Source organism: Blastomyces gilchristii (genome assembly GCF_000003855.2).
Source record: "Blastomyces gilchristii SLH14081 genomic scaffold supercont1.21, whole genome shotgun sequence".
NCBI lineage: Eukaryota > Fungi > Ascomycota > Eurotiomycetes > Onygenales > Ajellomycetaceae > Blastomyces > Blastomyces gilchristii.
Window position 1 is genome coordinate 412142 of NW_003101662.1, and position 14502 is coordinate 426643.

Here is a 14502-nt window from a genome sequence, read left to right on the forward strand (position 1 = left end):
GTTATATTATGCTGCAGAAAGCAGAAAACTTGACCTTACTAAGTATATTACTTAATCTTATTATATAAGCTGATTTTATAAATGTAATCTGTGCTACTATCTGACCTCACTTAATATATCTTTTGTAATTTTATTATTATAATTAATTAACATCAATTCTACAATCAATTCACATTAATTTAAAATTAATTTAATACTGAAATTATTCTTGAATTTAATAATAAAGTAAGTATTTATATAATTTACACTGAATTGATTATTAACTGATTTTCAATCAACTGTTAATTACTTAAATATATAAATTGAACTTATTTTTATTACTATAATTAATTAATAATTAATTCAGAATCAATTTAAAATTAATTTAAAATTAATTTAAAATTGTGATGAGCTGCACTTAATTAATTATATAGACTATTCTGTTACACTTTATAGATTTTTATAACTCTGATTCTCAGTTACTAATTCTCAGCTGAAAATCTATGAAATTTTTATTCTTTCACTCTGAAGCTTTATTATATATAAAAACCTCTATTCTTCTACTCTGAAGTTTCATTATATATATCACTGTGTATGTATATAAATATTCACTTTAATTGCTGCTTTTCACACTTTCTCTTTCTTTTCTTCTCTAATGTTTTTCTCTTTGTTATATAAGATCTATATATTATATCAATCTATTCAGCGTAGACCTCTTATAAAAATCAATTATTAAATATTTTTATCTTAATATATTTTAATATTCTGTAAAATATCTCTTTATATTCTTGTAAGAATAAGTGCTCGCAGGCGATTATTCGGGTGTTTGCAGCTTAGCGTGATATGTACTGTTAACTACTAGAAGTATTTATGATAGAAAGATAAAATGTAGAGGTTAAATGTATAATAGCATTCAAGCTGAGTTATGAATAGTATTTGTGAACTTCAGTCTATATAGTTATGTATAGTCAAGAGCTGCTAGCTCTATTAATTATATAAGAGATAGAAATAGAGATAAAGAATCTGTGAGAAGTGAGATTTCTTACATATTCTTCTCTCTCTAAGGCTTTGTCTGTGAAGTCTTTCACTGAGTGACTTCATAGAATCAGCTCAGCACTGCAGTGATACTCACTAAAAACCCTTCATATCTATAAAAAATCTCAGTGAGAAAAAATCCCTTGTTATTATAAAAAGAAAAGAGTCTGTTACTCAGTTTCTTATTCTGTGAGATTCTTTATAATCTACAGATTCTTCTCTGACTATCACATAGATTTATCTTATATCTTTTATATAGAAGAGTTTCAGTTGACTCTCAATCATTTTTATAAGATTCTTATATAATCATTATATAGATTTATCTCATAGATGAATCACTCTCTATAAGATCATTCTTATCAAAGAGAAGTATTTATGAGTTGATCTTTCACTTATTCTTGTGAATCATTGTTCTTTGACACTGTAGAATTATGAGAAATTTTTCATTCTTTCATTAACTCTGTAGAATTATAGAATTAAGATATTCATAGTCTGCAATTACTCTTTATAATCATATAGAAAGATTCAGACCTGTGATTCATAATCACTCTTATTTACTAAAGTGATCTGACTGTTTCACAGAATCACTCACAGTGTAAGCAAATCTCTCTAAAGTAGTATAAATATTTCAGATCTGTTCACAGAATCTCATCTTCTTTTCTCTTTTTCTATAACAGCTTTTATCTTTATAAACTGTGAGTATCTCTATTCATCTGTGAAGTGTTTTCACTTAGATGATAGAGAGAGAGTATTTCTGATAATATCTATATATTAATTCAAGAACTTTTCAAGAATAAAAATTTTTCAATTTCAATATCTTTATAACAATATCTGACTATCACTGAGCTTCTCATGAGTGTCTCTGTGACTTCTCTAATTGCTTTTTACTGGCTGATGAAGCAGGAATATCACTGTTCATAATCACATCTTCACTCTCTTCAGCTCTGTCATCACATCTGATCTTCAGGTCAGTAGCTCATCTCATGCCTTTCTCAGGTCAGTCTCTGACTTCAAGCAGTGCAGTTTCTCTCTTTGCTGTAAGTCTTCTTATAAGTAATTTCTTACAGATTCTAGCTGACAGTTCTTGTAAAGCTCTCAGTGTTGTCAGTGTCTTCTGCAGCTTCACAGGCCTATGATCACTTTCTCTCTGTCTGCACAATCTCTGACCAGATATATGTAAATATGTCTAGGTTCTCTATCAATGATTCTCATGCTGCAGTGCATTTTCACAATTTCATTATTGATAAGAGATAAGTCTCTGAGTACTTATAAAATCTGAGTAATCAAGACAATGTGAATGTTATAAATTCATGATAAGAGTTGATCTGAGCAGATGAGCTCTCTCTTCATATCTCAATTATTTTCAGGCTGAATACTTCAGTATAACTGAGAGAGTGAACACAGCTTTGTAAGAAGTATCTGATCACATGCACAGACAGTCAGCTCTCAAGATTCTGTCATAACTGTATATACTCTGATATTCAGCTTCTCTGAAGTCTGTGCATTTCTAGTAATCTTTGTGTTAAATGCAACAATTGTCTGTATCACAGATATAATACTCTCTGCTTCTTTGAAGAGAAAAATTAATAGTTATAAGAAGATTGAGTGTTATAGATATTGAGAATATAAGTATGAATTTCTTTTATTTTTTCTTTATTAATCTCTAAATTGTATTCACAGTTCTGTTTATTTTCTGTTTTTTTAATTTTAATAAGAATATGATTTCTTCTTCTCTTATATACACTGCAGACTATTCATCTCAGTAGAAACTCATCATCTTATAGACTAGAGTTTATAAATAATAGTATTAATATCTTTATTATAATTAGATTCTTAGTAAAGATCACATCATTCTGACTTATCAGAATTTACAGTATGAAAGTCATGTCTCAGCTTCTGTAGATATCTTATCTATCTGAATGATTTCTAAGTGAACTTATTCATCTTATCAGAATATTCTTATCACTGAATCTTGAATCAGAGCTTCTGACCTCACTTCTCTGAGTTAATAATTTCTTTGATCTGATATTCTCTTTCACTCTCTAGTGCTTCACAGATAGAGTGATGAGTTATAGAATTCTCTTCTAAGAATTTCTTATATTCACAGAGTAAAGAGATATGAAAAATATTATATATCTGTAACTCAGATGACAGTTTCAATCTGTAGAACTGTAAGCTAACTTTCTTTATAATCTTATAAGACTCTGTTTATAAGAGATTCAGCTTCTTACTAGATCTCTGTATAATAATATTTTTTAGACTTAGTCAGACTCTATCATTTTTCTTAAAACTCTTTATAATATACTTGAAGTCATAGTATCTCTTCTGATACTCTTAAGTCTTTCTCAAGAATTCACAGGCTTTCTCTCAGATATTCTGAATTCTCTCAGCCTGTTTACAGACATTATCACACTTTATAGTATACTCTTATAAGTTCATCAAGATTATCTGCAGATGAGTCTCAGTGAGCATCTTAAAGAGAGTTTTATCTATACTGATATGTTTTAAGTTGTTATATATAAACTCTATAAATAATAATCAATATATTCAGTCATTCTGATTGTAATTAACAAAGCACTGCAGATACTGTTTTAATATACTTATCAGATATTCTATCTGATTATCTGTCTATTAGTGAAAAGCTGTGCTTAGATCTTATAAGATCTTCAGTATAGTTATCAGATCAGATTAGAACTCTTCTATGAAGATTAATTCTCTATCTAAGATAATATTCACAGGTAACTCATGTAACTGAATTATATCATGAATGAAGATATAAGTCAAATTCTTTGACTTCAAGTTCTTATAGATGAGTATAAAGTGTGTTATCTTGATAAAGTGATTCACTATCATCAGCACACTGTCAAAGCAGGTATTATATATGTTCTTGCTTTCAGAGAGACTCACAAGAGCATTCATTTCTAGCTGTTTTCAAGGTTCTTATAAGATGAGTAGAGAAGTAAGTTCTTCATATAATCTGAATCACACTACTCATGAATTCTGATAAATAGTATAAGAATTCACTATCTTCTTCATCAGTTCTTATATCTTCAGTTAGAAGTATTTTCTTACAAGTAACTCATGAGTTCTAGTATCTGTAAAATGACTCATTAGAGAAGAGTTATAATATCTTTTAATAAGTTCTATACATAGAAACTCATTCACAGATATATAAATCCAGTTCTCTTTTCATAAGAGATTATTTAAGTCTCTTCAATTCTTTATTTCTGCAGAGTTAGTCTCTGCTGTGAGCAGTTTCTGAATATACTGAGTATATTTATTCTTCAGTTGTAGTTCAGATAATCTGAATAGAAGATCTTATAAAGACTTATACTCTGTTTCTTCTTATATCAGATCTTTTATAGCACTTCTCAAAGTCTGCAAACTCTTCAGATTATAGATACTCTCTTCAAGAATTCTTGCAGAGATTCTCAGAGTATTGACTCTCAGTATTATAGAGAGTAGTTATACAGGCTTTTTCTCTTTCTCTTCTCTCTTCTCTTACAGAGAATTGAAAGACTCTTCAGTCAATCTCTTTATAACACTTAGTTTGAGCATCTTATAAAGCTTTTCTATCTTCTCTAGTCTCTCTATATCTGTCACTCTGATCTTCTTAATATAGTCTGATCTGTAAGAGAGTCTGTTCACTGAGTTCTTAGTTCTCTTAATATGTTCTATCTTGAATCAGAACTCACTCAGTCTCTGAGCTCAGTAAACCTGCTACTGTAAGAGTTTCTTGATTGAAGTAAACTATTATAAGCTATCATGATCAGTTCTAACAGTAATCACTGTTATAAGGTTCTTAAAGTAGTGATATCAGTGACAGAAGAATTTCACTATTATAAGAAGCTTCTAATCATGAATGTCATAGTTGATCTCTGCAGATTATATCTTCTATAAGAAAAAGATCACTGAAACTCAGTTCTCATTTGACTGTAGTTATAAGACTATTTCTGAAATTATAAAGAAGAAGATATCTGTCTTCAATCTGATTAAGAGTAAGAGATCAAAGTAAAACAGTATTACTATATCTGTGAATATCTGTTTTAATCTTATAAAGATTTTATAAGCTTCTGAAGTAAGAAAGTTCTTACAGTTCTTTCTTCTTAATAATCTTTTCATTCTCTATTCATAGAATAACTTCTTCTTGTTTTCACTCTTTAGCATATCTGTAAGAACTAAGAAGATTCTTATGAATGCAAGAATAAACTATCTATAGAAATTCACAAAGCTCAGAAAGATCTGAATCTCATAAATACTAGTTAACTTCAGCTATGATAGAATAGTCTTAACTTATGAAGATTCTATCTGAATATCATCTGCAGTGATTACATATTCTAGGAAATTAATTCAACAGATACTGAAGTTGCACTTTGCAAGCTTAATATACAGTTCTGTCTCATCTAAGATCTTCAACACACTTCATACATGCTCAGTGTGTTCTTTCTTCTTCATAGAGTATATCATCACATTATTCAGATATATTATCATAAAGACATTCAGATATATATGAAGTGTTTTATTGATAAAAGACTGAAATACTGTAGAGATATTAGTCAGACTAAAAGATATCACTAGATATTTAAATAATCTCAGTGTAGTTCTAAAGACAGTCTTTCATTCATTTTCAGATTATATTCACAGCTGTGTATATGTATTAATTATATTCAGTTATATGAATATAACAGCTCTTATAAGACAGTTAATTACATTCTCAATCAGAGACAGAGAATAATAGCTCTTTATTATCTTAAAGTTCAGATTATGATAATCTATATATAATCTGAGATCTTTATTCTTCTTCTTTACAAATATCACAGAGACTTCTGTAGAGAACTGTGAAGATCAGATAAAGTCATTCTTCAGATTCTTCTTTATATAGATCTGCAAGACCTCTGTCTCATAATAAGAGAGCTTATAGATTGATTCTCAGAAGAGTTTCTACTCTTCTATTAAATCTATTATCAGATTCTTCTCACAGTGAGAAAGAAGCTCAGCTATCTTTACTGAGCTGAATATCTCTGTAAGATCTTGATATTTCTCTAATATCTGAAGCTCAGTTTTCATGACTGTAAGATTCTCAGATACTTGTAAAGTTATTATATAGATAAGCTTATCTTCTCTAATCAACTCTACAGTATTAACTGATTCTATCTCTATAAGTAAGTCTGTCAACACTGATCAGAAGTATAAACCTGACTCACAGACAGCTATATGCAGATTATGTCTTTAAAGTCATGCAAGTTTTAAGTATATATCATCTGTGATGTCTGTGATAATCACAGTTTTTACAAATCTTCTTCAGATTTCAGAGAGATCTTGTAATTCAAAGATAACTCTTGTGAGTCTCTCAGCTCTCAGATCTGAGTTCTTATACTCTGTTTATTATAAGAGCAGATTCTCAGTCTTCATCTTTCAGCTCATTCACTCTGTGAGCTTTAGAAACATTACAGTGACCTGAGATTCTGAGTTCATCAATACTTCTCATACTTATAGAGCAGCAGCACTGTGACACAGTCTCTTTTCATAAGTAAGCATTTTCATCAGAAGAGTAACAGATTCAGATATTAGTTTTAAAACTCTTAAGAAGGCTGTTGCTGACTCTGTCTATAACTTCTCAAATTTCTATTTTAATTTATCTGAACAGTTTGTGTGAAGATGTTCTGATTTAGAATAGATGAAGCAGAGTCTCTTTTTCTTAATCTCTCTATTATACACTCTGTTTATAGAAGCTTATAAGACTCTTTCTCTCTACTCAGCAGTCAGACATGAATCTCTCTATATCTTGTCATCTTTTTCTAATAAATCTGTTCTCTGTTATTCTGACTCTTGCAGAGCTGATCAGTGATTCACTCTTCACAGATCTGTGACTCTTACAGTGATTTATAAGCAGTGAATGAGAATCATCAGTTTCTTCAGAGTCAAGAGCTTAGAGTCTTATTCAATGAGCTTGTTCTGTATATCTTTATTCAGTCTCTTTATAAATATCATTATTCAGGTCTTGTTTCAGAGCCCTGTTTTCACAGATCTTAATTCATATCACAATTTCATAAAATACTGTAAGTAGTCTTTATCAGATTTCTTATCTCTTTTTCTAATATTAATAATCACAGCTCAGATGTTCTCTGTTCAGCTTGCAGAGTTCTCTAACTTATTCTCTAGATAGGTCTTGAGAACAGATCAGTGAGATCTCTCATGATTATTCTCTAGATAATTCAGTCAGTTCTTGACTTCAGTGTAATAGAGATCTGTCATTGTATAGATAATAGCTTCTTCATCTTTCATATCATACAGCTGAGCTTGTGAGTCAATTTCAAATACAAACTTATAAAAGCTTTTATAGATTGTGATTCAATAAGTGGTCTTAAGTAATTACAGCTTAAGAAAGTTTCTTTTCAGTTCACAGGTATCTCTGAAGATCATATCTAGAGACTCAGTTTAAGAGTGTTTACAGATAGTAAGTATTTCTTGTAGAAAAATAGCTTAATTCTGTAGAAGATGCTTAAGAATGTTCTTCACTGAGATTGATTTATTCAGAGATTCAGAGAGTTTCTCTGTCACAGATATAAAGAATAATATCTTATAAGTGATTAATAAGTTCTCTAAGACTTCTTTTACAGAGATTATTCATAATTCAGATGACTGCTTCTGAGTGTCTGCAGTAGAGTTCACAGAGATTGAAGTATATAAGTTTCTAGTTCTTTCAGTTATAACAGGCAGTTGCTGACTGACTGAGCTTGAAATGTAAGAATAAGTACTCACAGATGATTATTCAGGTGTTTGCAGCTTGATATGATATGTACTGTTAACTACTAGAAGTATTTATAATAGAAAGATAAAATGTAGAGATTAAATGTATAATAGCATTTAAGCTGAGTTATGAATAGTATTCACAAACTCCAGTCTATATAGTTGTGTGTAGCCAAGGGCTGCTAGCCCTATTGATTACATGAGAGATAGAAATAGAGATAAAGAATTCGTGAGAAGTGAGATTTCTTACAATTCTATATGAGTTATTAAGATTGAAAAGAATTCAGATGTAGTAGTTTAATTCTCTGAAGTCTCTTCACAGTTAATTAATCTTGTATTAACAGGTATTTGATATAAGATATTTGAATAAAAGAAGCAGCTATTTGAAAAGCTTATTATATAATTATTACATAATTATAATACTTTATAGAAGTGCAAGAGCTTTATAATCTGTAAAAGAGATTGAATATAATTAATTATTATTGTTATCTAACTAGTAGCTAGTGAAAGCTAAATATATATATGTGAGTCACGTGAGTTAGAGCTTGTGTAGTAGCTTCAACAAGGTCGGAGTCATGATTATGTAATGAGATTAAGTAACGCACTTAGTAAGGTCAAGTTTTCTGTATACATGTTATGCTATAGAGTTCTGCTATTTCAATTGCTGATTAAGCAGATACACTCAAAACATGCAATGTAAACATAATAAAAGAATTCTTCTATTCAGAGTAAACACATTCAATGCTTACACAGGTGTTTTTAAACAAAAGTAAGAAAAAAATAAAAATAATGTAATTCTTTGTAAAAACGTGCTATCCGGGCTATAACCTGTGGAATGGTTAATTCATTGTATTCATGTAGGAAGAGCTAGCTATATATATTCATAGCGGAAAAACGTAGGCTGATTATACGACCAGGTTATGGTTGTTCTGCCGTGCCAGTCGCCGACACTGTCGCCGAACCGTAAAATATAATATAATGGTAAATTAGCTGTGGAATCACTGTAAATGAGTTATGAACAGAACAAAATCATCATTATATTGACAATGTCACTGATTTCTATCTACATAATCACTAATTCTAAAAAATGTCTTATTCACTGAAATTATTCTCTATTGAAAATCTGTCATATCTCTCTGTAATTTCTTCTGAATTCTCTGAATATCTCTATATCATTGTCATCATTTCCTGTCATATTCACATCAACATTTATTTCAGAGAACTTGTGAATTGATATTGAAGTTTGTGAAGAGTCAGTGTTAATGATCATTCACTGTTTAAGAGAGAGAATTTCAGAGAGATTAGAAGTTATGCATTTACTCATCTATATTATTATCAACTTCTATATAAATCTGAGAATCATTTCACTGATTCTAACTTACTTTTTCATCAAGAATGTCAAGAGTTTCAGTGCTACTCATAGCCAGAGAATCAACTGAAGTTGAAAGATTGAAGAAGAAAGAGAGAGAAGAATCAACAGCAGTAGCAGAGATGTCAGTGAGAGAGATAAGAAGAGAATTATTACTGTTATCAAATTTCTCATCACTGCTGCTACTGTCACTGACTGTAACTGAATTCTTATCAAGATAATCTGCAAATCTCTGAACATGCTTCATTATTTTATACATCTTAATAGTAATACAGCTAGCTTCAGTATTGATATTATTTGTCAAATTTATGAGATTCTTCATCACTGATTTTTATTCTTTAATATAGCTGACTATCATTCTCAAAAGCTTGTGATACACTTCAAGCTTGATAGTTTCAATATTAAGTTTTATCTTTTTAATTATGATTTTCTTCTTTTCTACAGCAACTTTTTTCTTTTCAATTTCTAATTTCACTCTTTCAATATTCAACTTGATCTTCTCAATCTCAATTTTAACTTTTTCAGTGATACTGATGATGATATTCAGAGCTTTCAGAGCAATAGTGATACTCTTCATACATTGAGCTTTTACTTTCTATCAGTGAGTTTTAACTTTTTTAATCTATTTTGAAAGATTCTTTACTGATTTCAATATAGCTCTCTTTATTATTTTCTTGAAATCATTCAATACAGAAAGATAAAAGTCATGAATTTGAATCAGATTGTTAACTTATTCTTTTAATTCTTCAGAAATAATTGTATATCTCTTTTTCTCATAATTGTAATTTATGCAAGGCTTTAAGCTTCTCTTCATCTTATCACAAGCAGCATTCAAATGACAGAGAAAAATATACTTAATACAGTGCTCACACATTGTTCATTTATCAGACTGCTTTGTCAGAGTATTCAGATGACTGCTTGCTTTCTTCTCTTAAGTCTTTGCAGCAGCAGCACAGATACACTTGAAGATGTTACTTATTATTTTAATACTACTGCTATTATTATTATTACTGTGATTGATACTGCTGCTGTTATTGTTGTTACTATAATTGATACTGATGCAATGAATTACTGATGTTCTTGATATACTACATAGATAAGATATCTTGACTAGAACTTTTCTAATTAAAAGCTTTCTATTATAACTAGCAGAATACTAATCAGACTAAGAAATGAAGAAGAGCAGAGTGAGCTGAGTGAGCTGAAAATGATCTTTGCAGTGTATTATTATTGCAAGAAGAAGAAAGAAGAAAAGAAGAAAAAGAAAAATGTAAGTCTTTATATATATTGTTAATTCATCTTTGCAGATTATTATACAATGAATGTAAATACTTTCATATTTCATCTCTAAGTGTAATTAACATATCTGATGAATTTCATTCATATCTTAATACTTTTTGTACAGGCTATCACTGATTGAATTACAGCTATTTTGAATATAAAATCATTTCTATTGACTAGAAACAAGTGTTCAATGCACTGTCAGAAATATATCTACAGAATTCAAGATTTTCTGATGTAGTGAAATCAGCAAATTCTCTGCAGTCATAACTATACAAATTACAAGATAGAGAATATAACAACTTTCTTCAGTGAATATCAAGACAGGTATATTCTAATTATATGTATTAAAGTATATATTAACTAATTTATATATAAAACTCATAGAAAACTAAATATATTGAAATATAAATAGATTGTGTTAGAAATCTCTACATCACTGATCTGTCTTTCACTGAAAGTGTCTCTGAAAATTTGATCTTTTTCTGCATCTTCTTCTGCATATCTTTCATCAGATATCTCTTTTTTACTGTTAAGATATTCTGAATCATCTCAGTAAAGTCATCTCTGACAATTTACTGATATTCAGAAATATTACTTATCAGATTTCAGAATATCAGAATATTTTATCATTACAGTATAGCTGCAGCAGAATTTTCATTTGTATCAGCATTATTAAATATTTTGATCTGAGTTATAAGATTGATATATATCTCTATTTTTCAGAATCAGTTTCTAGTTTTTCAATCTGAAGTTTTCAATTCAATATCTTTAACTAATGAATATTTAACTTACATTTCATATATCATTGTTCTCACTCAGAGAATCAATCAAAGTCAATAATTCTCTGTACTCAGTAAAAAACCAGAAAGAACTTTTCAGTGATAAATGAATCACAGAAGTATTCAAAGATGATTGATTCTTTATAGCAGTTATGTAATCTGATTATCACTGAACTTTCTCTGCTCTTTATCTTCTTCTGTTGAATATGATTCTATATTAATAAATGATTAGCTAAGTTAGTCAAAAAAATTTTAATATCTCACTGAAAAGTTGATATATTTGCTAAAATCTAATACTACTTATCTTCATTTCTTTGAGAGTTCAGAACTTTCATGTTTTAATTGCATTCAGCATCATTATTCTGCTGAATGAAAACATGTATAATGTTTTATTCTTTATTTTTATCACACTTGTAACTGTTCAATTCAAATTATCTTTATTGAAAGAAAGAAAATACATTCATTTTATCTTCAGATACAGACACTGCTCTGTCAGCTGAATTTTCTTCTTATATATTTCTGCATCTGAATGCCAGGTTCAGTGATGCCTTTTTGATGAACTGTTTGATATCAGTGATAAGTTTGACTTCTTCTCATCTGGCTGATATTTATCATTGCTATTATTATATTCATTCTATATTCAGATATATTAATATCAGATTTCTTTTGAAATTGATGATTTGTCTTATTAAACTTATCAGATGAGAGAGTTCAGAGAGATCTAGTAGAGCAGAATTCATGACAATATTCATTTTTGAAATCTTGATAAAACTCTGATAAATTTGTGATATGAATTTCAATAAATTGCAGGAATATAATTTTGAAATAAAGAAAGTAGTTTGATTGTTAATATTAAATTAATGTAGATTATCACTGATTGCAGCTCTTATTAATATATTTCTTTTTGATAATTCAATCTCATCTCTTTATTTTATCAAGATCACTCATTTACTTCATTTATATCTTTTCAACTATACAACTTTTTTCTATAAATTATATCAGAAAGTAAAATGTTGTGTCTGTTTAATTAAAATCTGAAATACTATCTGCTATCTGTCTCTAGACAAGAATCTGAGAATGATCAATCAGAATTTCAATCTCAGAGTTCTCTTTTCTCAGAAACTGTAAATGAAGATTTCACTGAAAGTGATTCTGATAATGATGCTTCTGATAAAGAAGCATTGCTATTTTCAGTAAGTTTATTACTTTTAATGTCTCTATTATTATAAAAACTAACATTCTCTAAAGACAGAGTTATATAATGAGAATGCTGCTGATAATGTTAAGTATATTGAGTAGCTTTTGAAAGCAGCTACTGAGAAGAATATTTCTGAAAATGATGATCAAGAGAATTCTGATAAGTCAGTCACTGATAATATTAAAATGCCAGCTGCTGATACAATTGCTGTTACTATTACTAATCAATTTATTGATTCTGATCCAGTAATTAATATATCTCACAAATACAGTAACTTTGAAATGAATTCATTTATTCTGACAATGAGACTCTGAGCTGAAGAGTCAGATATTTCCTGAAAAAACTACAAATCATTAATACAAATTCTGTGTTTATTGAAGAATACATCACTGATAAGTCTGCTTTTAGAAGATCTCTCAACTCTGAAAAAGTAATACAGAGTATAATTTCTGATTTTATCAGTTAAGAAAACCTCAATTTCAATAGTATTATCAATGTAAATATCAACTCTGAGTTCTGCTCAGAAAAATCTTACTGAATTCTTCATGAGATCACTCTACTTTTAAAATCTGATTCTCTTAATATCTACTCTTCTCAAATCCCCAACTTTTCAGCAACAAATGTATATAGAAATGACAGAAATTGTTAATAATCTCACAGAGTTATAACAATCTCACAGTTGAGAAAGCTCAGTCAAATATTATTCTAATGACTTTATATAATATTTATCAAATAAACCTATTTTTTCTTCTGATTTTATTCAGTATCAGTGTGAGAATCTTGAATGCTTTTATAAATCAGAGTTGAATGATATATCTCACATTGAGAGAGTGCATTTTATTAAATATAATCACTGATATTTAGATATAAAGTCTCATATAATAGTTCTGAAAGTTTAAGAAGCTGTTTACTATACTTTACAGACTGTATAAAGATTATTATTCTTGAATTCATTATTTAGTCTCTTCAAAATAATTACAATGAAGAATGAGATGAAATATATCTCAATTATTCAAGTTCTTGATCAACTTGATATTTATATAAATACAGTATTTAAATCAGGTTCTGATCTGCTGATATATAAGAGTCAAGATCAGTATTTTCTTTATCAGATCATGAGAATTAAAACTGAAGTTATTAAGATATAATCATATTACAAATCTTCACTAATTCAGACTAAGTTGAAAATTACAGTACATGAACAAGATCTTTTAAAAAGTATATTTTATTCTAATATACAAGTTATTTCCCTGTCATATCAATTATTTATTCATGAATTTGATTTATATCAGAACATGTACTGAAGCTTGATAAGTTTTTATTTAATTTCTACACTAAGCACTGTTAAGTGCTCAAAGTGAAACAATATTTTTATTCTAATCTTTAATTCTCATAGTATCAATTTTTCTGACACAGTTACTGTATTGTCATATAACTTATCTATATTAAATTATAAGAGAATTATGATGAATATTGATAAAAAAAAGATAAGAGTAATTACATCTTATATTATATTTCTTAAAGATATATCACAGTAAAATAGTAATATAGAGATTAAAGAATCAACAGTAAGAAGATTATACTGAAGCTGCTTTATTAATAATAAGAATCAACTGAATCTGAACTATAATCTATATAATAACAGCTGATTTCACTATTATATATAATATCTTCAGACTAAACTGAATGATCTGCTGAATTTCATATACAGAGATTAAATATATCAAGAGTAAGAAATAACATCACAGACTGTATCTCTTTTTCAGATATATTCAAGTTTGAATTTGATCTCTTTTTTTCTATCTACTTCATATTATAGTGAGTTCACTGATATATCAGAGATTTTATGACTTATTACTGATTAGTACTGTCTTATCACTGTATAATTAACTAGAATACTTCTGAATATTACAGATATTCTCTTTTTCTCATAGTTAGAATTATCTACAGTCACTGATCACTCATCTCAAGAAGTATCAGCTTTAAGAATATACTTAAGCTTCAATCATTATATCTCTTATCTTGCAGTGTGAGCTCAGAGAGAAATAACTCAGTTCAGTAATTAAGTAGATTATTTCTGCAGTATTTTCAGCATCAAATCAATCATC